The sequence below is a fragment of the Bos taurus genome, chromosome X (genome assembly GCF_002263795.3).
Source record: "Bos taurus isolate L1 Dominette 01449 registration number 42190680 breed Hereford chromosome X, ARS-UCD2.0, whole genome shotgun sequence".
Taxonomy (NCBI): domain Eukaryota; kingdom Metazoa; phylum Chordata; class Mammalia; order Artiodactyla; family Bovidae; genus Bos; species Bos taurus.
In genome coordinates this window covers 135,872,136-135,897,682 of record NC_037357.1, presented here as the reverse complement: position 1 = coordinate 135,897,682, position 25,547 = coordinate 135,872,136, and the positions used below count along the sequence as shown (strand labels likewise).

Genomic DNA, 25,547 nt, shown 5'->3' with positions numbered 1-25,547 from the left:
ATGACTTAGTGATTGAACAAGAACAGATCTTTACTATAAATGAATCTGAGTGTTAGGATCTAATAAACATGCCATTAAAATCACAGATACATTAGAATCACACAATCCTAATATATAAAGTAATGACATCATTCCAAAACATGTTGGGTTTTTTATCTTATGAAGTCCCAGAAACAGTTCTAAGGTCTTTAATCCCAGACACCAATGCTGGCTCTATTTTACAGATGAGAAACCTGAGCCAGAGAGAGGTTAGGTGTCTTGTGGAAGGTCACACAGCTGGTAAAATGAGCAGCTTGAGTCTTTAATTCCAACACGCGTTTTCGCCATTACAGAAAATTGGACAAGCTACCACAAAGCATCGCCACCTATCTCACTCCACTTTCCCCTAATGTTTACATCGTACACTTCCAAATGTGATAGCAACAGTCACTTGCCAAAGTGGCAAAGATTAAAACATAAAAAATACTGTTGAAAATATCACGCTTGGTTGTTCCTGATCGACATTCAAAATGCATCAGTTCAGTTCAGTCGCTCAGTCTTGTCCAACTCTTTTCGACCCCATGAATTGCAGCACGCCAGGCCTCCCTGTCCATCACCAACTCCCGGAGTTCACTCAGACTCACGTCCATCGAGTCAGTGATACCATCCAGCCATCTCATCCTCTGTCGTCCCCTTCTCCCCCTGCCTCCAATCCCTCCCAGCATCAGAGTCTTTTCCAATGAGTCAACTCTTCGCATGAGGTGGCCAAAGTACTGGAAATTTCAGCTTTAGCATCATTCCTTCCAAAGAACACCCAGGACTGATCTCCTTTAGGATGGACTGGTTGGATCTCCTTGCAGTCCAAGGGACTCTCAAGAGTCTTCTCCAACACCACAGTTCAAAAGCATCAATTCTTCATCTCTCAGCCTTCTTCACAGTCCAACTTTCACATGCATACATGACCACTGGAAAAACCACAGCCTTGACTAGACAGACCTTTGTTGGCAAAGTAATGTCTCTGCTTTTCAATATGCTCTCTAGATTGGTCATAACTTTTCTTCCAAGGAGCAAGCGTCTTTTAATTTCATGGCTGCCATAACCATCTGCAGTGATTTTGGAGCCCAGAAAAATAAAGTCTGACACTGTTTCCACTGTTTCCCCATCTATCTGCCATGAAGTGATGGGACCAGATGCCATGATCTTAGTTTTCTGAATGTTGAGCTTTAAGCCAACTTTTTCATTCTCCACTTTCACTTTCATCAAGAGGCTCTTTAGTTTGAAATAATAATGTCATTATCGTCGCATAACCTATTGAAAAAGCCACATACATACTCACCCAAGTATGCAAATAGATTTATACCATGATTTTTTTATGGGGGTCCTTGCTAACAGTAGCAAAAAAACAGAAATGATGTAAATGCCCATCAGTACCATTATCCAGGCAAAGCCTAGCGTGCCTGACACTCTCTGGGTTTCTGAGTGTCTCAGTGGGATGACAGTGAAAAATGCCCAAGATAGATTGCTAGATGAAAGAGACGTCGCAAAGTAACACTGAGAGATTCCCGTGCGTGTCACATCACATTTTGTGTATTTTTGAAAAGGCACAAAAGCACACAATACATAAGGGAAGGCACACTGCTAATTGTTGGAATCTGTTCCTTCTGCAAAGTAGGAGGGTGTGGATGAGTTACTCTACAGGAACAGGGGAGGATGGAGACGGGAGGATGGAGAACTTTCTAGATACGAAGGCTGGGAATATAACTGAAGTCGTGAATGAATAAAGCTGCAATTTGAGCACTCTGATCAATCTGTTCCACATTGTTTGCATTAATCATATACATATATATATATATTTATTTATAAAACACGTCTAATTTATAAAAGGAGTCTGGTGGAGCACCATTTTTCTTTCATGCACTGCACCCTGCCTGCAAAGATGCATGAGTAGTCCAGCTCCAGGGAAGGAGGCAGATAGCAGTGGTGGGCACTGACCATAAATGCCCATCTCAGGGAGGGTGATGGCCTCTGACTTTCTGACTCTATTTCAGAAGGCATGCCGAGCACGAGACAGGAGAGGCGGCCTGGGCAGAGAGGAGGGCTAGGGACTCAACTGCCTGTTGAGTGCTGGACTGTTCTCCCCGTCTCTTATTTTGATTTCTTCTTCCGTATCTCCAGTGAATCCTATACAAAGTCCTGCTTTTATCCTCTAAGGGCTCTTCCTTCCTGTCTCCTATTTGACAACTCTTTTTTTTTCCTGCTGGTGTTATACTCTGGGTCATCTTGTCAGAAGTATCATTCAATGCTCAGTGATATATAATCCCTTTGGAGGTTTCCCTTTGATTAATATCTACTCCATGAAGGTACTTTTAAGTCAGTAATACCATTTTTCACACACACACAAATCTGTTTATCCCTTCGTCTACAAAAAAAAAAAAGATTTAAAAATGTATTGAATTTCTGTATTTTAGATGGGGTGTACAATGGGGTTACTACAATACTGTGTGATGCAATACGGTAGGGAAACACAGTGGAATAAGAAATTTTGAAAAGACTTTGGCCCTAATGAATTTTAAATCGTAGCAGAGGAAATCTAATATACAAATAAACATGAAAAATGAAGCAGTGGAGCAGTAGGTAGAATAACCGGAACCCTTCAAGAAATCAGCTCCAGCTGATGAAAACCTACTGGATACCAGAGGGAACTCTAGTCAGCACTCTGTAATGACTCATACAGCAAAAGAAACTAAAAAGAGCGGATGTATGTATGTGTATAAGGGATTCAGTTTGCTGTATGCCTGAAACTATCGTGACACTGTAAATCAAGTCTACCCCGATAAAATTTATTTAAAAAAAGAAAGAAAAATATTCTTAAGCCCTGGAACCTACAAATTCTATATGGAAACAGGGTCTTTGAAAATGTGATCTGGGGTCTTGAGATGGAGAGATTATTGTGGACTAAGCCGGTGGGCTCTGAACATGTCACGTGTGTCAAGAAGGCGGAGACCGATTTACACACACGGGCCAAGACACGGTGAAGGCAGAGGGGCCAGGGGTTTGAAGCAGCTGATCTCGAAGACTCGACAGATATGACCACAAGAACAAGGGCACCTGGAGCCTCCCAGAAGCTAGAAGAGGGAGGAAAGGAACCTCCTTTGGGGTCTCCAGTGAGAGCTCAGCCCTGGGACACCTTGATTTCTGACTTTTAGCCTTCTGAAATGTCAGAGAATAAATTTCTGTTGGTTTTAAGGCACCCACCCCAAGCTTGTGGTAATTTGACTGCATCGCCATTTAGTTACTAAGTCATGCCCGACTCTTTGAGACCACATGGACTACCCCACCAGGCTCCTCTGTCCATGGGACTCTCCAGGCAAGAAGACTGGAGTGGGTTGCCATGCCCTCCTCCAGGGGATCTTGCCAACTCAGGGATCAAACCCGCGTCTCCTATATTTGCAGGCAGATGCTTTACCATTAAGCCACCTGGGAAGCCCCTGTAGTGATGCTAGTGGTAATCAAATAAGAAAAAAAGAAAGAGGAGACAGAGGAGAAGTAACTGTGTAAATATACTTTAATTGTGTACAAATAACGTATTAATATAATAATACATACAACAATGTATTATATGAAGAAAAGCTATGACCAACCTAGATAGCGTATTAAAAAGCAGAGACATTACTTTGCCAACAAAGGTCTGTCTAGTCAAGGCTATGGTTTTTCCAGTAGTCATGTATGGATGCGAGAGTTGGACCATAAAGAAAGCTGAGCGCCAAAGAATTGATGCTTTTGAAATGTGGTGTTGGAGAAGGCTCTTGAGAGTCCCTTGGACTGCAAGGAGATCCAACCAGTCCATCCTAAAGGAAATCAGTCCTGATTATTCACTGGAAGGACTGATGCAGAAGCTGAAACTCCAATCCTTTGGCCACCTGATGAGAAGAGCTGACTCGTTTGAAAAGACCCTGATGCTGGGAAAGATTGAAGGCAGGAGGAGAAGGGGACGACAGAGGATGAGATGGTTGGATGGCATCACCGACTCGATGGACATGAGTTTGAGCAAGCTCCAGGAGTTGGTGATGGACAGAGAGGCCTGGTGTGCTGTAGTCCATGGAGTCACAAAGAGTCGGACATGACTGAGCAACTGAGCTGAACTGAACATATAACAATTAGTAGCAATGATTTTTATTATCCTGAGGGAGATAATGGTGGAAGTTTCTAGAAGAACAGTGGAGGTCATCATGAGAAGAGGTCATCTTCTGGGTAGATTGTGAAAGTTCAATAGATGGGACATTCGATGGAGAGTGGATGAACATTCCATCATGACAGCCTGGGAAACCAGGGCAAGTTCTAGAAAGTGGACTCTCAAAGGGTGGCTGATGCATTTTCATCTGCCAGCCCACCATGTCTTCTTCAACCTGTGGACAAAACAGTACTAAGGACTGGCGTCTGTCCCCAGACTAACACGGGTTCTGTGTGTGTGCTCAGTGGTGTCCGACTCTTTGCAACCCCATGGAGTGGGGCCCACTAGGCTCCTCTGTCCATGGGATTCTCCAGGCAAGAATACTAGAGTGGGTTGCCATGCCCTCCTCCAGGGGCTCTTCCCCACCCAAGGATGGAACCCACCTCTCTTATGTCTCCTGAACTGGAAGGTGGGTTCTTTACCAACTGTACCACAAGAGTTCTACAGGTTATCAAACCATGATGCAACGTGGTCAACCATCCAGTGGGATCAGGTGGTGTACTGACTTATGAGAGCGTTGGTGAAACTTCCTTTGAAATCAGGTCATGATTATCTTTTCCCAGATCTGGAGGCTCTCAGGCCTGTCTGTGTATTACAATCAAACCAGAAGTTTTGAAAAACCCTGTACTCAAGCTTAACCCCAGACAATTATTTCCAAAGTCCCAAGGGTGAGACCCAGGCGGAAGTCTTTTTGAAAGTTCCAATCAGGCCCTTCCCCAAATGTTTCATGTCAGTGTCCTTCCTTTTCAGTAAGAATTTATCTCTTAAACCAGTGATCCCCAACATTTTTTGCACCAGGGACAGGTTTTGTGGAAGACAATTTTTCCATGGACTGGGGCAGGGTGGGGAGGGGATGGTTTCTGAATATTCAGGTGCATCCCATTCCCTCATAGTTCAGTCAGTAAAGAATCTGCCTGCAATGCAGGAGACCCGGGTTCGACTGCTGGGTCAGGAAGATCCTCTGGAGAAGGAAATGGCAACCCACTCCAGTATTCTTGCCTGGAGAATCCCATGAACAGAAGAGCCTGGCAGCCCATGGGGTCACAAGAGTCGGACACGACTTAGCGACTTAACTACTACTAACTACTACTTATTTCTATTATTATGACATCAGCTCCACCTCACGTCATCAGGCATGAGATCTGGGAGGCTGGGGACCCCTGCCACAAGCCATTATACTCAGCTGGGGGGATTCCCCTTTCCAGGGATACTATGCAATGTCAGGAGATATTCATGGTTCAGTTCAGTCACATGCGACTGTTTCCAACCCCATGGACTGCAGCACGCCAGGCTTCCCTGTCCATCACCAACTCCTGGAGCTTCGTCAAACTCATTTCGATGGAGTCAATGATGCCTTCCAACCATCTCATCCTCTGTCGTCCCCTTCACCTCCCGCCTTCAATCTTTCCCAACATCAGGGTCTTTTCAAATGAGTCAGTACTTCACATCAGGTGGCTAAAGTATTGGAGCTTCAGCATCAGTCCTTCCAGTGAATATGCAGGACTGATTTCCTTTAGGATGGACTTGTTGGATCTCCTTGCCGAGATGGCAATTCATGGTTGCCATAACCTAATTAGCATCCTACTATATGCTAGAGTCTGAGCTTCCTAGGTGGCTCCTGAGTTAGGAAGATCCCCTGGAGAAGCAGACAGCAACCCACTCCAGTATTCTTGCCTGGAGAACCCCATGGACAGAGGAGCCTGGAGGGCTACAGTCCGTGGAGTCGCAAAGAGTCAGAGGCGACTGAGCACACACATACCCTAGAGTCCAGGGACGCCGTTCGATGCCCTACAGACCACAGGGCGGTCCCCGGCACAGAGAACTACCCAACCCCAAGCATCAACAATGCAGAAGCTGACGTACTTTGTCCCAAACCCTAGGAATTTGGTTACTGCCTTCATGAGTCCCTGAGTAACTGCCAGACTCTCGCACATTCTTTTTTTTTTTTTTTTTTTGCCACTTTGGACTGTAACTGACAGTCTGAAGGTGGTGTGTGGAAGGAAGGAAGGGAGTGCTGAGTAGTGGAAACACCTGGGCTGAATCACCACCTCTCACACACACACAAGTGCCTTTAGGAGGTTCGTGGGGGGAGCAATTAGCAGTTTTTGAGAACAAGGGGAAGCACCTATTTGCATACTCCTTTCCTTCCTGAATTGTGTCTGTGAGAGCTGAGTTAGTGATCTGATAAGTTTTAAGGACATGCTCGGTGTTGAGGTCGGGTCCAAGGTCTTTGCTCCTTAAGGGTTTGGAACTAAACTTCATCAGTACCGAAGGGTGGGTTCGTCAGTGAAATCACGCGTGTGGGCCGACAGGGCATCTCCACGTGCCAAGATGCCACGTCATCTTCTGGAAACGGCAGACGACTGGCTGGGGGCCCAAGAGGAGGTCCTCACGTGGCTGTGCCTGTCTGACCAGGGACCTCCCGACTCTGCTTTTGTGTTTGTGGACAGTCCACTGTCTGTAGAGGTCCCAAGGGGTTGTCAGCGGGAGGCGACAGAGCCCCTCTGGGTACCTTTCTGATCTTTACAAACTGAGGGGTGGGAGTACTAGTGTTGTGCGGTGGGGGGACAGCAGGGACCCTGCCCAATGTCCCACCACGCATAGGACGGCCCCACAAGATGAAGACGCTGCAGACAAAACTGGGTATTAGATCGTATTACGGAAGTATGGATACTAGATCACATTATGAATTATTACATGATTATCTTAGCTATAACAAGGCTATTGTCATTATGTAGGCATGTCAAAGATACATATTAAAGTCTGATTATGTAGGAATATGTCCTTATCTGGGCTTCCCAAATGAGGGAATGATTGGATGGCATCATGGACGTGATGGACGTGAGTTTGAGCAAGCTCCAGGAGATGGTGATGGACAGGGAAGCCTGGCACGCTGGAGTCCATGGGGTGGCAAAGAGTCGGACACGACTGAGCAACTGAACTGAACTGGGCTTCCCAGATGGTGCCAGTGGTAAAGAACCTGCCTGCCAATTCAGGAGGCTTAAGAGATGCTAGTTCCATCCCTGGATGTGGAAGATCCCCTGGAGGAGGGCATGGCAACCCACTCCAGTATTCTTGCCTGGAGAATCCCATGGACAGAGGACAGTCCACAGGGTCACAAAAAGTTGGACATGACTGAAGTGACTGAGCACATACGCACGCACACACGCATGTCGTTGTCTGTAGGAGAAACCTATTAAAGTACTGGGTGTCTATACCTTGATTGCAAATAGCAGAGCTAAAACCAAGAGCACATGGGATACCTACACCAAAGGAACGCAAACATTAACAATTTTGAATTTAAGTTGTGTGCATATGGTGTTCATTTCGGTATTCTTTCACATTGTTTTGTATTTGGCTTCTTTTCCCATAGTAAAGAGCTGTAAAACATAAAAAAATAAAGAATCCAGCCTAAATGTCAGTGATGCTGAGAAACCCCAGAAAAAGCAGGTAGGATAAAGAAAAAATATGAGCAGCCCTATTAATAATCTTTATGTATACCTATGGCTGATTCATGTTGAGGTTTGGCAGAAAACAACAAAGTTCAGTAAAGCAATTCGGTTCAATTCAGTCGCTCGGTCGTGTCTGACTCTTTGTGACCCCATGGACTGCAGCACGCCAGGCCTCCCTGTCCATCACCAACTCCCGGAGTTTACTCACACTCATGTCCATCGAGTCAGTGATGCCATCCAACCATCTCATCCTTATCATTCAATAAAAATATAATAAATTTTAAAAATAATATTTAATGTGATTTATGTACATACTGACATCCTCTCTCCTCCAAATACTTGTGGCTTAGTTATCTGCTGTGCTTACAGTCATGCTCTACCAGTGGGTTTCGCAACATGTGAAGCCGGGCTGCAATGGAATACTCAGCCACCCTCTGGGGAGTGTTTTAGTGTCCGGTACTCACTAGTGGGGCATCCGCTAGGTGGCTTGGGCACGAAAGAATCCACCTGCAGTGCAGGAGACACAGGTTCATTCCCTGGGTGGGGAAGATCCCCTAGAGGAGGGCATGGCAACCCAGTCCAGTCTTCTTGCCTGGAGAATTCCATGAACAGAGGAGCCTGGTGGGCTACAGTCCAAGGGTTTGCAAAGAGCCGGGCACGACTGAGCGACTAAGCACAGCACAGCACAGTCTAGGTAGATATGATACATACATGCATTTTTTATTCCTGTTTAGTCACTCAGTCGCGTCCGACTCCTGCAACCCCAGGGACTGTAGCCCCCCAGGCTCCACTGCCCAAGGGATTTTCCAGGCAAGAATACTGGAGTGGGCTGCCATTTCCTTCTCCAGGGGATCTTCCCAACCCAGGGATGGAATTTGTGTCTCCTGTGTATTGACAGACGGGATTTTTTACTGCTAAGCCACCAGGGAAGCCCCACATATATACATACACACATGCATATATACATACACACATGCATATATACATACATTCCATGATACATCTTGAAGTTTTTAAAAACCAGTAGACCCCTGACATCAACTTGCTTTCATGCCTGTTTTTCCCCCTCTTCAAAATGGAATTCTGCATGCTAATAGACATATTTCTGTCTTGTATTTTTCAGGTTGATGTATGGTAGACTCTAGATAAGTATCAGGGAGATGATATAAGTGGATTTATTGAATTAACTAGCAAATCTCTCTTCTGATTTGGATATTAGGTAAGTTAATTTAAAGCAGGCTCAGCAAACTGCAGTCCCAGGCTGCACTCTCTGTTTTTTTTTTTAATAAATAAAGTTTTATTAGCATTTGATCATACCTGTTCACATAGATACTGTCTGGAACAGAAGTATATGTGACATGGACTGTGTGGGTCAGAAAGGCAAAATACTTATTATTTGCCCCTGTACAGGAAAGTTTTTCCTACCTCTAACACAGACTCAAGAGAACCAAGTTCTGCTAACCCTAACTCTAAGTTTCTTAGGAACCAAGTTCCTAAGAAATAAGGGCTAATAAGGAAACGTTTAAAGAAATAAGGAAGCTGAAACACAAGAGCTTTCACTCAGGAGCAAAGTCAGATATCCTTAAATTGGCTGCTTTCAAAAATCGGGAAAAGACGAGTCGAGTCCTGCACCTCCGTGGAGATGACGCAGAGGGCTCTCTTCCTGAAAACGACCAGGGGATTTATTTTTTAGACACATTGGTGACAACCGTCTCCCGGATGTCATGGGCTGCTGCTTTCGTGGGTCCCTAAGAGCTGAGTTGAATCCCGACAGCTTAGCCTTCAGGATTAAGGAGAAACAGATCTACAGATGGTTACTGTGATGGTTGCGTTTTCATGGGACCATTTTCCAAGCTCTGTGTGTGTGTGTGTGTGTGTGTGTGTGTGTGTCTTGGGGTGGGTGTTTCACTCTTTCAGCACATGTGTGTACATGTCCACACTATGCATAACTTAGAATACGAATCTTACTGCTTTGACTTTGTGCTCCTGAGGGATGCACTGATTTTTGATGATAAAATGTCATTCAGTGTTAAGGAGGCCAAGCATTTCAGTTTACCCAGAAGAGGATGTGAAGGGCTGAGGGATTTGGGGATGGGGACCTCTGAGGCATTTAGCCTTGGTGATGCTTTTGCTAGCCACGTAAGCATGCATTCCTGCAAACATCCTACATGTGTGAGCGATGTCCTCTTGGTCTAAATGGACTATGTTGTGGGTGCAGCGCAAAGGGAAAGTGTTAGTCGCTCAGTCGTCTCCGACTCTGTGACCCCAGGGACTGTAGCCCGCCAGGCTCCTCTGAACACGGGATTCTCCAGGCAAGAATACTGGAGTGGGTGGCCATTTCCTCCTCCAGGGGAATCTTCCCGACCCAGGGATGGAATCCGGGTCTCTTGCATTGCAGGTGGATTCTTTACTGTCTGAGCCCCCCGCAAGTCATCTCCTTACACCAAACCTGGACTTCCTTTTGCTGTTCCATGCCCTCTGGCCAAAGACCACTATGAACTGAGCACTTGGATGTATCACTTGTTGCAAAAAGAAAACAAAAACAGGGATGGCTTCTCAGGGCAGCCAACCCTGCGGATAACAGAAGCCCAGTAAACTATCTGAAAGACACACTCCAGCCTCATCCCACCTGATGGATGGAGAAGGAGGCAGGGTATGTATTCACCTCATATGTCATGGTCTGAGGGATGCCGACAAGGCCAGCATCTCTCTAGAACATCATGCTATCCTGTACTTGGTCCCGGCATGCCTCCCATGGCGAGAAAGACACTCCAAGAAGACAAGCAGGGGTATTGACAGCGAGCAACGTGTGGCATGAAATGAATGACTGAGTGAAACGCATTCAGGCGTGTCTGACCCTTTGCGACCCCATGGACTGTAGCCCCACAGGCTCCTCTGTCCTCTCCTCTGCATTCTCCAGGCAAGAATCCTGGAGTCGGTTACCGTTCCCTTCTCCAGGGGATCTCCCCGACCCAGGGGTTGAACCTGGACCTCCTGCATTGCAAGCAGATTCTTTACCATCTGAGCGAGCACTGAACAGCTTGTGGCATGTAGAAGCGGGTGCAGAGACGATGGGAATGGCCCACGGGCTGTCTCCACTCCAATCATCAAATCTGTTCATACGCAGGTTGAGTCTGCCCCTCCAGGTGTAACAGACGGTATTCAAGAGGGTCCAGGTAACCAGAAGACAATGGTATCACTGGCCAACACACAAAACTGTTCTGGGAATATTCTACTCTGTCTTGTTTATCCCTCCCTCCACGGTTGGAGGTGGTCACTGCCTACACACCGATTCTTCTTTTGCTCCTGGCAAGGTTACTGCCACACCTCCCTAACTCCATCCTGGCTTTCCTACTCAGATCTTCACTCATGTGTCCACCCAAGCGAGCTTCCTAAAATGTTCATTCTCGATAATAGACTTACTTCCCTGCTTTCCATGTCTTTCAATCGGCAGATAATAAAATCCAATTTCCTGGTCTCCCTGCAAGACTCTGCACCATCTGGGGCTCACCTTTATGGCTCACCTCTGCCCACTCGCATGGATGTGATCCCTGCAAGTCCAGGGATCAGCAAATTTTTTTTCTGTCCGGGGACAGACAGGACCACATGGTCACTATTACTACCAATCAACTCTGTTGCTGTAGCGTGAACATAGTCCTTGACATCACAAATGAGATAAGACCATGCAGATGGCTGCCTCCCAATAAAGTGTCACTGACGGACACTGAAATTTGAGTTTTGTATAATCTTCATGTGTCACAAAAACGCTCGTCTTCTTCTGACTTTTTCAACCACTTATAAACGTGAGCACCATTCTTAGCTCTCTGGTCTGTAGCTTGGTGACTCCTACGTGGCCACACACCAGTAAGTGGCTCCCTCTAGACCCTATGCTGGACACTGCTGGTCCCTGTGCCAGGGACGACATTGCCAACCTCATACATCGGGAAGGACTCTCACTTATCCTTCAGGAATCAGCAGAGATACTCAGGACATAGGAGCTTAATGGCCCTGAGGTACCCCAGTTGGCACAGTTGGTAAAGAATCCACCTGCCCATGCAGGAGACACGGAAGATGGAGGTTCTGTCCCTGTGTCTGGAAGATCCCCCGGAGAACGAAATGGAAACCCACTCCGGTGTTCTTGCCTGGGAAATCCCATGGACAGAGGAGCCTGGTGGGCCATTACAGTCCATGGGGTCACAAAGAGCTGGACATGACTGAGCGGGCACCCATACAGATCTTGAAAGAACAGGGTTGCACTCCACTCCTTTAAACTCTATTATAAATGGAAAGTATTGACCTCAGACAACAAATTCAATCCCCGTGCCTGCATTTAAGTTCTCCATTGCTTTCCTGAGGATGGTAAGTGGCTTGAGACTGGGATTGTCTCCTTTCTCACTCCTCAGTACCTCACCTTCATTGACACATAAAAAGTGAAAGTGTTAGTTGCTGAGTCATGTCCGAGTCTTTGCGACCCCATGGACTGTAGCCCATTAGGCTCCTCTGTCCATGAAATTCTCCTGGCAAATACTGGAGTGGGTTGCCATTCCCTTCTCCAAGGAATCTTCCTGACCCAGGGATCAAACCTGGGTCTCCTGTATTGCAGGCTTTTTTGTAATGCATGAATGAATAAATGATTTAAGGGTGCCCCAAGCTGGGTGACTCCCCTGGTGGCTCAGACGGTTAAGCGTCTGTCTACAATGTGGGAGACCCGGGTTTGATCCCTGGTTTGGGAAGGTCCCTGGAGAAGGAAATGGCAATCCACTCCAGTACTATTGCCTGGAAAATCCCATGGACGGAGGAGCCTGGTAGGCTACAGTCCATGGGGTCGCAAAGAGTCAGACACAACTGAGCGACTTCACCGTTCACCAGGTTGGATGTTAGGTTTCCTACTGGATCCGGTACGGAGTCACTGCATGTGGTTTCACTGGTGTGTCTGACCTGTGGACTGGAGAAGTGCATTGCATGTATTTTTTTCAACTTCATTCTCAAGTAGTAAGCTGCCATCTTCTGAGTCATCTTGACCTTTTCAGGTACATACATATGCATGAGACATTTGTCAATATTTAAATACTCTTTAGATGATACAAAGAGACATTACGGAGTTGCTGTCCAATTAACTGCATGAATCATTTTGGAGGATTATCCAATTAGTGACGAGCATACTGATCATTGGCTCATGTTAATTAGACAGCCATAATCGTTTTAAAATACATAGGAAACAATATCTGCTTTAGAAAGGTATGTTTAAGTATAAGTTTAATCTCTGAGGTACTTAGGAAACTGCCCTTATGGGAATAATTTTACAGGGTCATAATACTCGGTAAAAATCCTAACAATTCTCTGACTCATTATTAAAATTCAAGATCGCAGTGCACCATATACCAAATGATGTATTGTACATAATGACTTTCTTATTCAATTTTTCTAATCTCTATTTTTCATCCCTTGGGTTTTTTTTTTTTTTCCTCAGTAATTGTCCAGAGCTTTAAATAAAAGAACAGTGGTGATTGAATCTTCACACGTCTTTATTTTTAGACTCACATCTTAAAATCTGCAGAACGAGTGGCAGAGAGTGTAAGAGAAAAATGTGTGTGGAGACGGTGCATGAAAATCATGGTAGGTTGTCCCGTGTCCTTCAGCCCAGCAGACTGACAAGGAAGGGGAAAACCGTGGAGGGAAGCTCAGCTCTGCCGTCTGTTTTGGAAGAGGCTGCCTGTACATATCAGGATATGTGCCTGGGAGGATGGCTCTGGGGAACTCCTCTGTAAAAAAGCTGTGCACAAACAAGAACCCTGGTCTTGTCAACTGGACACCCAGGTCAAAGGTCAGGACCAAGCAGACACTCTGTGGAGTGTAAGTTGGATTTGGGGACCCAAACTGAAGTGGAGTTTGTCCCCCATATCCTCCACCTGTCTCTTGTCTCTGGAAAAACTTCAGCCAAAGAGTAAGTTTCAACTTGAGAGAAGTGAAAAAAAAAAAAAAAAGGCAGAAACAGGAAAACATTTCAGCAAGACTAAAGCATTTAGGCATGAAGCACAGACGAGCACGTCTAGCTCTTCCTCCAGGGCTACGGACGATATTCTGAGCCATGTCCTGCAAGCTGTCTCGTAGATACTGAAGGATATTCTCTAGACAGGAAACACAAAAATGGTGTATAAACTCGAACCCAAAACAATAAAGTAAATGGCAACGGGATCATACTTATTAGTAATTACCTTAAACGTAAATGGGTTGAATGCCCCAACCAAAAGACAAAGACTGGCTGAATGGATACAAAAACAAGACCCCTACATATGTTGTCTACAAGAGACCCACCTCAAAACAGGGGACACATACAGACTGAAAGTGAAGGGCTGGAAAAAGATTTTCCATGCAAATAGGGACCAAAAGAAAGCAGGAGTCACAATACTCGTATCAGATAAATTAGACTTTAAAACAAAGGCTGTGAAAAGAGACAAAGAAGGTCACTACATAATGATCAAAGGATCAATCCAAGAAGAAGATATAACAATTATAAATATATATGCACCCAACATGGGAGCACCGCAGTATGTAAGACAAATGCTAACAAGTATGAAAGGAGAAATTAACAATAACACAATAATAGTGGGAGACTTTAATACCCCACTCACACCTATGGATAGATCAACTAAACAGAAAATTAACAAGGAAACACAAACTTTAAACGATACAATAGACCAGTTAGACCTAATTGATAGCTATAGGACATTTCATCCCCCCCCCCAAAAAAAAAGACTGCTCACTATGGCAATTACTGAAGCTGACTTAGGGTGACATAGAGGCTTATTTCCCTTTACCCTTCTGAGTTCTTAGCTGAGGATCTCTGTAAGAAATGACAGAATAGCAGGACAAAATCAAACAGAAGTTTATTAACATAAAAAAATAAAATAAATACATAAATAAATTGTCTTGGAGCAGTCCCCCGAAAAAAAAAAAAAAAGAATCAGGCTACCAATGCAGGAGACACAAGATATGTGGGTTTGATCCCTGGGTCAGGAAGATGCCCTGGAGAAGGAAATGGCAACCCACTCCAGCATTCTTGCTGGGAGGGTCCCAGGGACAGAGGAGCCTGGTGGGCTACAGTCCATGGGGTCGCTCCTAAGTCTAATAGACGGTGTTGATGAAGATGCTTAGAAACTACTGCCCACAAAGAAGAGAGAAGAGGATATTGCCATTGTCTTCCCTAACATGGGAGAATTCAGCCTGCTAAGCACACTGCTCAAGGCCCTGAGGTTCTCTCTGCCAGCCCTTCCCTAGCCCCATCTTTTTTCCCCATCCAGTCTCCTCATCTCCTCTTAGGTATCCAAACCCTAAGCAATTGTAGCAGACACTTCCTTCAAGCCCTCTTAGGTATCCAAACCCTAAGCAATTGTAGCAGACACTTCCTTCAAGCCCAGGTATAATGAAATCCTTTACTCCCAGAGCCATAATAGACTCTAAGCATAATGTATTTCATAATCATTCTCCACACACATTCCAAGTAGCCCCTAATAATTTATTATTATTGACCGATGGGATGGAAGTTACCAATTTGTGACTGTCACTCTGGTCCAATCTAGTGTCATGCCAACATCCATTGCCCATACTCTCTAGTGGTAAAGACTGAAAATTATACTATCATAGGAATGGGTTATAATTTAGCTAATGACTTCTCTAAAAAAAAAAAAAAAAAGAAAGAATCAAGATGACACTGATCAGACCACGGGTGGCCTCCTTCAACATGACCGCCAGAGCTGACTGCAGTATTTCTGCATGTACCCCTCTCTCTTCTGCCTATAAAATCTCTTGCCCCATGACTAGCGGTGACGGGGAACTTGGTCTCTCAACAGCAGTATCCCCTTATCCCTTTCCCCTGTGGTTGCCAGCATCCAAAATACACTTTCCTTTCTACCAACCTGTCCTCTCTAATGGCTTCTGAGACAAGAGCAGAGGGACCCCACTTCCAGTTACACGAGAAGCATCTCCTTACCAGAGACATGCTTCCGTCATCTTCAGCGTGAGATCAGAAGCTTGCTTGGGTTTCCTGCAAGCTTCTTTTTATGTTGAACCCTCACGCGTTCATGCAGAGCCTTACTGCACAACCGTGGCTCTGTTACTGTCGCCAGAATGATTCTTCAGTCTTGAATATTCACATCCTGGGTACCCACTGCTCATGTAACAGTGCAGACGGGACTCTGGTAAACACCCCTGAATGGACTCATTGTTCTGTGTCCCTCAGGGCTCCACACTGCCTCTCCAGGCGGTGCTTGGACAAAAAAACACACACACACACACACAAGAAATTCTAGAAGAGCTTGTTGCTTGAACAAGAAAGAGTGCTAACTCCTTTCCAAAAGAGAAAGACACTTTAAAAAAAAAAGAAAAACAAGTGTCCACTCTGTGATCAGGTATAATCACATAACCTGTGCACTGAGACCAGGTAGCAATATGCCCTTGTAGTTGTTTTAATCGCTCAGTTGTGTCCGACTCTTTGCAACCCCACGGACCGTAGCCCACCAGGCTTCTCTGTCCGTGGGATTCTCCAGGCAAGAATACTGCGGTGGGTTGCTGTTTTCTTCTCCAGGGGCTCTTCCCGAACCAGGGATTGAACCCATGTCTCCTCCATTGGCAGGCGAATTCTTTACCAGGGAGCCACCAGGGAAGCCCAGAAATATGCCCTAAGAGAGGTCATTATGCTTGTGTGTAGAAGGTCACTGATGACTGACCTTTCCAATATCTGAGACTGAACGGTAACAACAGACATAGGGTAAGTTCAGAAATAAGCAGGAGGTGAGAGTTGTGAACATGAGTGCAGAAGATGCTAAAACTGGATAACACTGACAGATGGTGTTTGTCAACCACATTGGGATGCATGGGGAACTCGTTCATTTATACACACTCTTGTTCTTCTTTAAAAGGTTGGTGGTGAGAGAGAGGGGGGAAAGGATGGATTTGGTCCATCCTGGTTCCCTGGAGACTTGAGAGAAGAACGGAGGCAGGTATCTATCATTCTGCAGGGGATACGAAAAGCCAAGGAAGGTTACTGCTTGCTAATAATGCTTTTCCCCTTTCATCAGAAGATTGAGCTGGGACTGGGCATTGGTGAGATGGAGCTGATTTGATGAAAGAACAAGGGGCAAGGGGGAAGGGTGTGGGGGTTAGACCTCGACAGTCTAGAGAGGTGATGGTAGCAATTGAAGTCAGATGGAAAGGGGACTGCTAGGGAAATCTGCAGAGAGGAAGAACTTTAGTGTCTCATTCATGGTGGACGATTAATAAAGGGGTGAGCGTTGAGGTCCCTGAAACAGCAGACAAACCATGATGAGTTTCCTTTGAGGGTTGAGTGTTAGGTCCATCCATGTTCCATATTTTGTTTGCACGATGGCTTTGCTTATGACGAGGGAAGTGATCCTTTTCACGGACTATTTCTGCAAGTACACATCTCCTCCAACGAGCCATGTAAGAATCAGCTTGCATGAGACCTCCCTGCTGGCCCAGCGGCTAAGCCTCTATGCCCCCAAGGCAGGGAGCCCAGGGTTTGATGCCTGGTCAGGGAACTGGATCCCACATGCCACAGCTAAGAGTTTTCATGAAGACCCAGAGCAACCAAAGAAAGAAAGAAATATTAAAAAAACAAAAAAAAAAAAAACAAAAAAAAGAATCACCTTCCTACATCTTGGAAGGAAATGAACAAGAGGAGTTACTAGCATCATCCCTTACACTGGAACCTCTCACCACACTGTGAAAATTGCCCTGTCAGTCTGGCTGGGGACCACAGAGATGACACGCATAATTTTTTTCTTCTCCTTTTCTTGCAGCAATAATTTTGGCCTCGAGGCATGAGATTTGATCATGAAACGAGCTACAGACTAAAGCACAGGCAGATGGCAGAAGCCTGAGTCCGGTATAAGTCATGACCAATAAGTCCTGACATTAAACAGCCCCGGAGGAGGGCATGGCATCCCACTCCAGCATTCCTGCCTGGAGAATCCCCATGGACAGAGGAGCCTGGTGGGCTTCAGTCGGACACGACTGAAGCGATTTAACATATGCACGACATTACAAGGGCACAGCTCGAACCAGTGAGATTGGGTGAAGCGATTGGGAGGCATGCCTCTTGATGTTTGTGGCTCCTTTCATCAGGGTGCTTAACAAGGTCAAGGCGACATGCAGGGAATGAGTGCAAGTGTACTGTTGGAGCCCAGAACCCTCCGTGAGCACAGGGCTTGGTCCCAGCTTCCCAAACATAACACGTGTAAAAGGGAGGGAACCTGGAAAGAAAGTGATCATCACGTTGGAGGTGTTCTGAGTGATTGCATCTCCTGGGGAGCCTTGGTCACCAAAGGCACTGTGCATGTGTCTGTGGGTGTGCGTGTGTGTGTGGGTGGGTGTGCATACAAGCAGGTGTGCTATTTACAATCAAAGACAACACACATTGTCTCTTCCCTGATCGGCTCCCACATATGGTACGGATGTGGTATTTTCCACACATGGGGTACCAGGTGAGGGTTGCTGACTTGGCTGACTGCAGGCAGCTGGATTTCTCTGTTGGAATCCGTGACTGCTGCTTGCCCTGCTGGAAAGGGGTGGGCTTTTGCGTTTCCTTCAAAGCGACAATTAAATTTAAACTGTCAAGGACGTCACGGGGAGGTCTCCATGCCAACTGTGAGATGAGCCACTGACCTTCCAGGCACACTCACTCACATCGGTTGAGGTTTTGTAATTAACCCAGTAGCTACTTCAACAGGGAGGCCCGCAGGGGACATGGAGATCCTGTCTCCGCGACATCCTGGGGAGTTTCCAGGTTAGTGACACAACAGCAAGGCTACCAGTGGAGCGCAAAAACCTCAAGAAAGCGTGCTGTGTCCTTCACACATGGGAAGAAGAGGAGGAAAATGGAATCCACATCTGCTGTTCTTCATGATTTCTCTTCCTGACTCGCTTCGCAAACCCCTTTACAAGCTCTCTGGATTCCCATAAAGAAGTCACAGAAGCTGGTGATGGAGGAATATTTTGGTCCCTCGTCATGTTTTCCTAATTACCTCCTCCAGCTCTCCATTCTACGAGTTTATTTAGTAAACAGCTTGCTCATCAATACTTTAGCAATGAAAACACAGAATGCTTCCTTTAAAGAGAAAAAAGAAGTAACGCAGCATGAAGCCAAAATTCTTACTAGGTAAGGAGAAGCTTTTTGAGGGTCCATCATTTTTCAAGATAGAAGGGCGACTTTTCATCTCACTTTAAGAGGCATCAGACACAGAAAGCTCATTATCAGAGATGCTTAGATGGGTACTTCTTGTTGCTTCTTACCCCAGAAATCCCCATGTTTGTGTGAGTCATATTTTACCGGTGAAAACTTATAAATTATGCAAGATATTTTACAGGAGGAGGAATTTAGTGAGCACTTAAGCAGAAGCAGAGTTGGTGTTTCTGAAGCCTCGAGAGAGGTTTAGAGAAGAAGAATTATGGTCAAGCATCAACTCCGGTGGCTCAGACGATAAAGAATCCATCTGCCAATGCAGGAGACTTGAGATGGATTCTTCAGTTGGGAAGATCTCCTGGAGGAGGAAATGGCAAGCCACTCCACTATTCTTGCCTGGAGAATCCCATGGACAGAGGAGCCTGGTGGGCTACAGTCCATGGGGTCACAAAGAGTCCGACACGAATGAAGTGACCTCACTTTGAAAGTGTTGATGCTTTTGAACTGAGATGCTGGAGAAGACTCTTGAGAGTCCCTTGGACTGCAAGGAGACCAAGTCAGTCAATCCTAAAGGAAATCAACCCTGAATATTCATTGGAAAGATGGATGCTGAAGTTGAAGCTCCAATACTTTGGCCACCTGATGTGAAGAGCTGACTCACTGGAAAAGACCCTGATGCTGGGGAAGGTTGAGGGCAGGTGGAGAAGAGGATGATAGAGGAGGATTTGGTTGGATGGCATCACCAACTCAATGGACATGAACTTCAGCAAACTCCTTCCCTCTTCTCATATCTTCTTCCCTCTCCAGATGGTACATTTTTTCTCTCTCATCCATAGTTCCAACAGGGTAATCTGCGATTCTTTTGCTCATTTCCTGACCTTCCCTGCTTCACCAGCAGGCATGCAGGTTTGTCTTTATCCCTCTACTCAAACTATTTCACTGGAGGGAATTCATCCATGAGATCAGAGGGGATAAGCTCACATGGCAACAGTTGCAGGTTACTGGACAAGGGTCATACATAGCAGCAAAGGGTGGAGCAAGCTCATCCTGAGGCATCCCACGTTCTTTTCGGAGGCAAGGAGTGCACTCAACTTAGAGGAAGGCAAAGGAACTGCAAAGGAAGCAAGGTGACGAAGATCTGGGATACCTGAAAGGCCATGGGTGTGTGAGGATTGCTGATGGCCTGGGGGTCCTTCTGAGTCAGAAGTAAAAGAAGTTAGTGAAGGTCGCTCAGTCATGTCCCACTCTTTGCGACCCCATGGACTATACAGTCCATGGGATTCTCTAGGCCAGAATCCTGGAGTGGGTAGCCTTTCCCTTCTCCAGAGGACCTTCCCAGCCCAGGGATCAAACCCAGGTCTCCCGCATTGTAGGTGGATTCTTTAGCAGCTGAGCCACCAGGGAAGCCCAAGAATGCTGGAGTGGGTAGCTTATCCCTTCTTCATCGGATCTTCCCAACCAGGGAATCGAATCAGGGTCTCCTGCATTGCAGGCAGATTCTTTACCAACTGAGCTATGAGGGAAACCCAAAGGAAGTGGCAGGATACAAATTCCCCCCTGACCTTGGGTGGTTAGAGGTGGAGAAGCAGGATGGTGGTTTCTGCCATGGCTCAAGAAATTATAGGGCAGAGGAATGAGATAAGAATGGATTACAGCAATTGGTAAACCTGGGCTCAGAACTGAAGGAAAGAACCTTTTCATTGGAAATAGGAGGTTGGGAAGGGCAGCAAGGCTAACATGTACCAGTCAGAGAGTAGAAAACACAGATGAGGCCCAAACTCATCAGCAACAGAGATAAACTGTTTTTCCGGGAAGAAAACTCAAGGAGAAATTTCAAGTGTGATAAATGCCTTCACAAGAGATACAATAAAGTGAAATCACTCAGTCGTGTCTGACTCTTTGTGACCCCATGGACTGTAGCACACCAGGCTCTTGTGTTCCTGGAATTTTCCAGGCAAGAATACTCAGTGGGCTGCCATGCTCTCCTCCAGGGGATATTCCCAACCCAGGGACTGAACCCGGATCTCCTGCATTGCAGGGTCAGACTCTACTATCTGAGCCACCAGGGAATCCCAAGAGATGCAATGGATTATAGCTATTTTATGTAATTTTAAACTTTTTTTCAATGTGGACCATTTTTTAAAACTCTTTAATGATTTGTTAAAATATTTATTCTGTCTTTGTGTGTGTGTGTCTCATTTCTTTCTTTTTTTGGGGGGAGGGGGTGGACAAGTCATGTTGCACTTCCCTAGTGGTAAAGGACTTCCCTCAGACCATAAAGCGTCTGCCTACAATGCGGGAGACCCAGGTTCAATCCCTGGGTCGGGAAGATCCTCTGGAGAAGGAAATGCCAACCCACTCCAGTCTTCTTGCCTGGAGAATCCCTTGGACAGAGGAGCCTGGTGGGCTACAGTCCATGGGGTCGCAAAGAGTTGGACACGACTGAGGGACTTCACTTTCACTTTCATGTTGGGCTTTCCTGATGGCTCAGTGGTAAAGAATCTGTCTGCAAAGCAGGAGTCACAGGAGACCCAAGTTCAATCCCTGGGTTGGGAAGATCCCCCGGAGGAGGGCATGGTAACCCACTCCAGTCTTCTTGCCCACAGAATCCTATGGACAGAGGAGCCTGGTGGGCCCCCGTCCATAGAGTCACAGAGTCAGACACGACTGCAGCAACTTAGCACATGGGGGATCTTAGTTCCCTGATCAGGAATCCAACTCATGCCTCCTGCGTTGAAAGGTAAAGTCTTAACCACTGGACTGCCAGGGAAGTCCCAGGCTATTTTATTTGGATGTATGAATTATAAAATCTGAACAAGCTGATACAGGAAATTGCAGATCCTCAAAATGAGACATGGACTTTTCGATAAATAACAGGGACTGACGGTGCTTGACAGCTGATGGGCACATGTGTATGAATCCCCAAAGTATAAATTTTAAGTTTCAAAAAGTGGTTAGTTCTCAGCTGATGACAGGCAGGACCTGTTCTGAACAAGTGAGCCCGTAGGACTGTCTTTTCTGAGCTCCACCAGCCCTCAACTCAATTTACTCGGTCTCTGAGGACATCCGACACTTCTGCCACTGAGTTGTCTCAGTTAAACGAGATGCTGTCAGTTCTCAAGATGGATACCTTTTTTACGTTCTGGGAGAAACTCTTTGTGGATAATCAAGAGCTATTTTTCTCTACCGCTGAGAGGGATTTTCTGAGAGGCACGTTCTCACATGAACGGCTTTGGGCAAATAATTGTGTCGATTTAAAGATGGCCAAGACCACACACTAAGCTCTCAGATAAATATCTATCCTTAAAAACAAAAAAATCACAGCGTCAAGCCATCTCGGTTAAGCAGTCACCGGACGAGAGCAGACGCCGCACACAAGCTCATCGTCTGCTTGGCCGGCATCCAAAGCTAAGTGTCCTTTATAGGATCAAGGTGAAATGAAATGAGGGGCCATGTGAGCATGACACAGACGTGCCGTGGGTTTTCTACCATGCTTCAAATCGATCCTCGTAGAGCAAGAGGAGACTCACAAACAAAATGCGAGAGGAGCATCCATCTACCTGGGTGAAAGGTGAGCCCCCGGGGGCCTACCAGCTCCAAGTCAGACAAAGGATGGATGAGACAGCAGTCAGGTGATTACGGGGGCTCTGGGCAAGGGCACTGGGAAGCCGCACCATCAGGGTGACTGGGAGACGTGGCAGTGAGCAGGATGAAATTGCATGTGCTGCGTGACATGGACATGTCCCCCTGAGGACACAGCTGCGGGGGAGTCAAGCTGTGCAGCTGCCATCCTAGCTTAAGTGGCTGGTCCCAAAGACAAGCACCCCACAGCACTTGCAAGGAGAGAGTTCTGTCCAGAGAAAGGTGTTCACAGCTGCCACGCAGGACAGATGACGTGGATGTGAAAAGTGCTCTCCTCTGCAAGCATCCTGCCCAGACAGCAGCTCTGACTCTGGAGGGTAACTGTGAAAGTGAAAAGTCGCTCAGTCGTGTCTGAATCTTTGCTTCCCCATGGAGTATACAGTGCTTGGAATTCTTCAGGCCAGAATACTGAAGTGGGTAGCCTTTCCCTTCTCCAGGGGGCATCTTCCCAACCCAGGGCTCGAACCCAGGTCTCTGTCGTTGTGGGTGGATTCTTTACCAGCTGAGCCATAAGGGAAGCCCAAGAATCCTGGAGTGGGATAGCCTATCCCTTCTCCAGGGGATCTTCCCAACTCAGGAATCAAATAGGGGTCTCCTGCACTGCAAGCAGATCCTTTACCAACTGAGCTACGAGGGAAGTCCATGACTTTAGAGATGCTCGTATGTTTTCAGTTGATCAGAGCCTAAGACTTGCTTGTCCTCTCATGAGCTGGGTCAGTGCACTGATCCCTTCTTTTGGGGTTTCCCATATCACCGATGTGTCAGTCGTTCAGTAGTGCCTGACTCTTTGCGGCCCTGTGGACTATAGCCCAGCAGGCTACTGTGTCCACAGGATTTTCCCAGGCAAGAATACTGGAGTGGGCTGCCATTTCCTCCTCCAGGGGATTTATAATTGGTTTTCACAAAGAGCTCTTCTCTGTTCAGAACATGGTTAATCAATTTCAGAACTATTGACATTTGGGACCAGATCACTCCTTTTTCATCAGGAGAGGCAAGTTTGATCCCTGGATGGGGAAGATCCCCTGGAGGAGGGTGTGGCAACCTGTTCCAGTCGTCTTGCCTAGAGAATCCCATGGACAGAGGAGCTTGGTGGGCTACAGTCCATGGGGTCACAGTCGGGCACGACTGAAGCGACTGAGCATGCACAGATGCACGCACAATCCCTTTTTTGTAGACAGCTGTCTTAAGAGGTTTAGCAACACTGACCCATGGGAAACAGAGACCAGCAACTCCACTGCCCTCTCCCCAGCTGTGACGATCAAAATGAATCCAGACATTTCCAGATGGCCACTGAGGAAACAATTGCTCCTTGCTGCGACCCACCAGCATGGGGTATCAGTTGAGCTCAGTTGCTCAGTTGTGTCCGACTCTTCACAACCCCATGGCCCGCAGCATGCCATGATTCCCTGTCCATCATCAACTCCCAGAGTTTGCTCAAACTCATATCCATCGAGTCGGTGATGCCACCCAACCATCTCATCCTCTGTCGTCCCCTTCTCCTCCTGCCTTCAATCTTTCCCAGCATCATGGTCTTTTCCAGTGAGTCGGCTCTTTGCATCAGGTGGGCAAATTATTGCAGCTTCAGCTTCAGCGTCAGTCCTTCCAATGAACAGTCAGGAACTGATTTCCTGGATGGAGTATGCTGGAGGCATGGAGTGTGCTGACATTTCAATCCACGGGTAATTTCCTCCTTTGCTTTCATCCTTTTCTGATGAATTCCTTTCATAGGTTTCAGACACTTCCCCCCAAGAGCGTTCAATGTGCAACCTGCAGATGCATGACTACTGCTCACATAACTACTGACCTTCACCAGCCTATGGACAGCAGTGCTGCCGGCAAGGTCGGTGATGGTGCGCACGCCTCCTGGGTTGCCACGGCAACACTGGCATCTCTCGTCCAAGGGCCTGGGAGCTCTCAGTGTCCAGTAGCCCCCTGACATCCATTCAGAAGAAACACAGTAAGGTGTCGACAGAAGCTCCTGTCTCAGTGATCCTTCCGTATTGCTCCACTTTGTTGAATCATCTATTATTCCTTTATGTTCCCTAGGTGAATTACTGGATGCTGGTGGATCTGACTGCCAGGCGACTGGACATTTCTGCAAAGGGAATTCAATTCAGAGCACCAGCAAGACAGGTTCCACATTCAGGAACTATTCTCTTCTGGTGGAGAGAGCAGGTCTACCATGTTCATTGGAGTCTAACATGTTCATCGGTCCTGCCTGCTACCCCTGGGAGTAAATGCATTCCACTCCCCAGTCCTTGGGTTGACTGTGATGAAGCAGTTGTATTCCTTCTGAGTCCCGGAGGCTCTGCCCCAAACCATCCCACTGTGGTTTTTAATCATCTTGAAGAGCATAAGCGTTGGGATGGAATATAAGAAAGGTGATATCCCTGTGGGTTGATGGAGACTTGAAGGAGCGTTCTCAACCCAGGAATGAGGTAGATCCAACATGACCAGTCTGTCAGGACTCTGGTGGACACATTCCGCCTATCCAACTGTTTAGTTCAATTCAGTCGCTCAGTCATGTCCAACTCTTTGGGACTCCATGGACTGCAGCACACCAGGTCTCCCTGTCCATTGCCAACTCCTGGAGTTTGCTCAAACTCATGTCCTTTGAGTTGGTGATGCCATCCAACCATCTCATCCTCTGTCGTCCCCTTCTCTTCACGCCTTCAATCTTTCCCAGCATCAGGGTCTTTTCCAATGAGTCAGTTCTTCGCATCAGGTGGCCAAAGGATTGGAATTTCAGCTTCAGCATTAGTCCTTCCAATGACTATTCAGGACTGATCTCCTTTAGGATTGACTGGTTAGATCTCCTTGCAGTCCAAGGGACTCTCAAGAGTCTTCTCCAACACCACAGTGCAAAAGCATCAATTATTCAGTGGTCAGCTTTCTTTATAGTCCAACTCTCACATCCATACATGACAACTGGAAAAACCCTAGCTTTGACTAGATGGACTAATTCTTGAGTGTAAGAGCTGTTTCTGTAAGGGTTTCTGGAAGCAGATGCCTCCTCCAATGTGAGTGAGCTTCATCCAGTCCC

At 46.5% G+C, this 25,547-nt stretch overlaps 1 long non-coding RNA gene across 1 annotated transcript in view; it reads right to left on the bottom strand.

The window, feature by feature from the left end:
- The window catches only part of LOC100847628 (uncharacterized), a 146,632-nt gene extending 130,796 nt beyond the window's left edge, over positions 1 to 15,836 (bottom strand). Inside the window, exon 1 of the long non-coding RNA XR_001495667.3 lies at positions 15,653 to 15,836. This is a non-coding gene — a long non-coding RNA (uncharacterized lncRNA). The remainder of the gene's footprint in view (positions 1 to 15,652) is intronic.
- Between the last annotated feature and the right edge of the window lie 9,711 nt (positions 15,837 to 25,547).